Here is a 5,568-nt window from a genome sequence, read left to right as displayed (position 1 = left end):
CTATGATGTGTGGGACTAGAAACCACCTGAGCCACATTAAAAGAGGCCGCAAGACCTAGGAATTCTTTCACCAGGGACATTGTCGGACAGCAGACATGAATGTTTAAATCTTCTAGAATCAGCAGTCTATCAGCGTGTGACTCCTGGGCAAAATCCTTATTATATCTAGGAGGTATATAGACAAGTGCACACAGTACAGGATTAGTAACCTCAATTTTAAATAGCTGTGCTTTAAAACTGGAGAAATTATCTACAGGCATAAGTCTACATTTAAAAAAATTATGAAACAGTAGTTAGCCCACCACCCTGATCAGCGATTCTAGGTAAGTTAAAAAATTTACAATCAGGAGGAGAAAGATGATGGAGATAAACTGAGCTGCCAGCACTTAACCACGTTTCTGACATGAAAAAAGTCCAGGCTTCAGGACATAAAAAAGTCATTTAAAATTAAAGAATTATTGGCCGTGGACCAAATGTTCATTAAGGCCATCTTTACAAAGCCTTTTGATGGTATTTCATGGTCTTTTAGATTGATCTTATTCACACATGAGTATTTCAATAAACGGAGGTTGTCAAAGATAACTCCTCCAACCATTGCACTTGATCTAATGAGAAGGTATCCAGGAGCAGAGCAGATGTCAGAAATAAAATTGTCAGTCAGGGAACCGGAGAGTGTACTCCAGTGCTGCCTCTGACGAGATCTGCAGTGGATATAGAGGAAGCATTGTATAATCCCTAGAGCAATACAAAGATTATATAAATCAGCTCCCAGGTGAGGCATTGAGTTCAAACTGAACAGCTCAGCATGTGAATAAACAAGAACCATAGAAATGCCCAGTAGCCGAAAAACAGGGGATAAGGTGCCATATCCATAAAAAACAGTATAAACAAAACTAGCCGCTCTCAACGTGGCCATCTAATCCCCAATCACCACCCAACACAGAAGGTTTAAACAGATTAGCCAGCCAGTCAGAAGGCAGAATGGACATACAACTGAACAAAAACTGAAAAAAAGCAAAGACTCACTCATGGGATGCTGGGTCAGACTAAGGTGTCAAGAGGTAGCGAGGGCTTGTGCAAACTTTATGACAGGTAACGAGATCTTTACAAAGACGACGGAGCAACAGCAGACAAATGTCCAAAATGTTCAGAGAGTTCCAAAAGTGAAAAACTTCCCACATTTAAAAATTCCAACGAGCAGCAGCAGACAAACACGCCAGTATTCACTCAACCAGAAATCGGAACCTTTACCACAAAATTGCATCTGCTCAACTTTTCCACATAACCTACTACTCATCTAAAAAGCATGCATGTTATGTTGTTATTCTAAATTGAGCTATGGTCGAGCTCGGCATCCCTCTGTAATGAAGTATGTAGGCTTATACATTGGATAGAAACATTTTCACCCAAATTCTCTCAACATAATTAAAATGTTAATCTGTACCTAGTTTTACTTGATCATGCTCATGGCAATATTTTTACAAAACAATTAAGGCACAAATGACTAATATGGATAGGCGGTAAGACATAGTGGCTAAGGAACTGAATGTTATAACCAAATAAGGAACAGTTTCACATGCTATGTTTGCTTCATGTCACCTTGAGCTCAGTTGTGTCAAGGTATATCTCTGTATCTTACATTACCATAAAATATATTGGATAAAATGAAAGAAGATTAAGAGCTCATTAAATGAGCAAAGAAAATTACTGGTTAGAAAAAATTGTTCTGCCCACATTCATGTTTCAGTGCCTGAGTGAATACCATTCATGTCGCAAACCATCCAAATGCAATTTTCATGTAATATTGAAAGACTAAGTACTAGAAGCTTCAGCTGCAAGATATTGATTGTCTCACAAGTTTGAATTAGTGGCAGCACCTGTTATTGAATGAATCAAGGTAACACGGGCCCTTGTTTACAAGTGATTACAATTGTGCGGTTGAGTATTTTGAATGTTGATGGAGTGGGAAATGAGAAGCTCTGATTGTCAGATGCACATGGCCACTTTATCAATGGTACTGTAATAATAATAATAAAAAGGAACTGCAGGCTAGTGAGGCAAAAACAAATCTGAAATGCTGCTTCTTGTATCCAGAAAAAGGTTTTAAAAAGGAGTATACATATAGATTTGACTGTACGCTATATACATTGACAAATTTAAAGTGAAAGATTACTGCAAAGGAAAATGAGTAGTAGTGCTTGGGGGTGTTATTGATTTAAATGTTACTCACACAAGGAACCAATGTCTAATATCTCCTGACATAATTTATACACACAAAAAGCAAGTTGAATGTTAGTTTGAGCTGTTAGTTTACAAGCATCTGTATCCCCTGCTTATCTACTGTGCCTCTATTTACAAAGCTGCACAAAAACACTAATCGAAATAATCATGTTATATTTTTTGGCCTATAGGGGGCTTTGTAGCCCCCAAAACCCCAGGCACAACTCTACAAACACAAATACCTCCTGCGTGCACATAAATGATTTATTTTAGCAATACTTCTAAACAGGCTTTTTCTCTCTGTATCTTCTCTCTCTTTATTTCTTCTCTCTTCTCTTCTAATTCTTCTTCTAAACTCATCCCAGGTGGGCTTTATCCAACTCCAACTTTCATGGGTGAGGAAGAGCAGCTTCTTTTAACTGCGACCCAGGAGTACTTCCAGTGCCAGGGTATTTACCTGTTGTAAACACTTCAAAGTCAGGCGAAAGCCCCACAAAGTAGCGATCACGAATTCCTGCAGCACCCCTTGGAGGTACTCACGGAACCCAGGTTTTATTTATGGGACTACAGCTCCCATCAAGCCCTTTGAAAGTCCATACTGGGATGCTGCCACCTGGCGTGTTGGGGTACCCACTGGTTTGAAAAGGTTGTCTCCCCTGTCCCGCCATTACACTTTCCTCCCAGCCAGGTAAGGAATTATGTACCACCCCGGTCAGGATACTAGCCCACACATGCCATCCATCACAATTTATTTTTAGAAGTTTAGAAGTAATATTAGTAAAGGATGATAAGTGGGGTATGTGAGACAGGCACATCAGAAATATAGATGTTCAGTAGAGGATAGCAATGCCAGCTGATACTCTTATACAATATACACATTGCAAGACATGTCCTGCAACTACCATTATTTATTCACCAAGGTTAGTACCACTACTATTTAAATTAGGCTTACATTTTCAACTAAAACTACACTGAAAAAATATCTAAAATGTGTGAGTGACTTTCAAAGCTTTTTCAGCAGTAAGAGGGAGACAAAAAAGTGTTTGATTTAAAAAATAAATAGCTCTTTCTCTGGCCTTAATACAAAGCTACAGTAAATAATGAAGGTCTGCAAGAATTTGCTTACCTCACCTGTTCCTTTGTAACATTAACTAGGTGATAAAAAGTAAAACAAAACACATCACAGGGCTAAAAAAGGAAATGGCAAAACAAGCTTAAACAAAAAAAAACAAAAAAGGAGCACAAAAACAAAAAATTGTGAGAATGGATTAAAGGGATTAATGTGCAAAATGGCATGGACAAAACAGCAAATACCAGGAAATCTAGGAAAGTATCATTTTAATAAAACTTTTTAAAAAATCAGACAAACTCATGCATACCTTTTTAACAGGAAAAATGATTACCAAGAGTAACTGACCATTTCCCTTGACAACACACTCTGACCACGTTACAATGCCATCTTGGATCTTTGCAGCAATGTAAGATCACCAGTCAAATGATTCAGAAATTAAAGACAAATAAAATACATCAACAACACACAATTAATTCAACAGGTTGAACCAGATGATTGACTGAGGATTATATAGCTTAATAGACTTCAAGAATCACATGACTCAACATAAGATAGACACTGGAGGTGAGTAATCAGATGACCTGAAATTAGGGACAATAGTTTCAGTTAAGGGCGGTGAACATAAAAATGTAAGAGTAAGACATTTCTTAATCCTACTTTGAAATAGAGAATGATGAAAAACACAAATATTTCATCCTCCATTTATAAGGGAGAGAAACCACTAATTTCTTGCTCTCTGCTGTCACTTTGCCAGAGCTCTGTCTGTGTTGCTTAGGGTACAGCACTTCATAATATGACAGACTTCTAATGCTGGATAAATCAAAAGTATGAGGATCCACCTGAAAGATTTCAAAAAATTGTAACCAGTAAGATTTTTAAAAACTGTGTCAGTGACACTTGCATCAAAACCAAAAGACTTGAACAACAGGATGCACTGTATGCTCATCTTCAAACTGTACCAGTAAAAATCTCTCTGCAGGTGCAAAATTTCAGGATTAATAATTTTTTGCGTTGTCCGTGAGCAAATGGAAACTATACGAAGATTAAAAAATCCTGCTTTGTTCTTAATACTGCATATAACTTCAAAAGCCAGTGAATAATTTAGCGTGTGTTATTGCTGATGATCGTTGTTAAGTTTTAAAATGTTTCTTCTGTCTGTCAAATAAATCTTTAGTCTTTATAATATTTTGAGTTCACCAGAATGAATAGGAATGTTCAGTTTTGGAGACAAAATTACCTTTCCTTGCAGCTAACAATAAGTCTGCTTCTCCAAGCCTATATTAATCTTCTATAATGTTATGGGTAATTTGTATTTTTTGTTTAATAAAACTGCTTCCTGGGTAACTCTCTGAAACAACCTGCTGATCTAAAATACAAAAACAAAGATGGTGAAGAGTACATATATAGGACTTTTGTCCATATTAACACAAAAGTTCATTCATTACAATTCATTTAATAGAGATACTGGGATGTATAGCATGATTTTTCCAGTGCAAGTCAATTTATTTTATATGTAAGTTATATAACACACATATGTAACTGTAATGTATTGGACTGAGATTATGTGTATTGTATATTTTTACTAGCTGTGTTACCCTGCTTCTTCTGGGAAATTTTGTAAGACAATGGATCTCAGTTGTGTGTATCAGAAGTGCTTTTCTGTTTTTTTAACTAAGGCCTAATATTATTGGCAGGCAGAGCCTAAGGGTGAGCACCCTGACATCACCAGTCCAGGGGGTATTTTCTGTACGTCGCTTAAATCATCCGAGATCAGATGCCTCATCTTGGATGAGTTAATGCTAGTGAAACTCATCTGGGATAAGTCGGTTTTTCAAATGCAGCTGTGTAGTAGATTAGTTTAGCTGGATCTAATCATCCGAGATGAATGCACGCGGCCGTGCTGATTGAAAAGTCCATATACGTATATTGAGTCTAGAAAACATGATCAGCAAGTCTTTGATAGGCTGTAATAAAATGTCGGGCGCATTTTTTTTTTCACACAAGCGGAGCAAGATCTTTTATTTGAAGGACATGAAGAATGTCAAGATTTAATATGCACATGGGGTAACAATGCAAAAGCTGCCCAAACCAGAAAACACGGCTGGCAAAAAGTGGCCGACAAATTAAACTCTAAGTAGTGTGCATTGTACTTACTGAATGCAGTGTTTCATTTCCTATGTGTCAGATTAATTATTATTTAATATGTCATAATTCCAGATCAAATGTGAGCACAAGGAGAACATGGGAACAGGTTAAAGTGAAGTACAAGAATATAC

This window comes from Erpetoichthys calabaricus, chromosome 7 (genome assembly GCF_900747795.2).
Source record: "Erpetoichthys calabaricus chromosome 7, fErpCal1.3, whole genome shotgun sequence".
Lineage (NCBI taxonomy): Eukaryota > Metazoa > Chordata > Cladistia > Polypteriformes > Polypteridae > Erpetoichthys > Erpetoichthys calabaricus.
The sequence above is the reverse complement of the archived record's forward strand: the minus strand, read 5'-3'. Positions refer to the sequence as shown.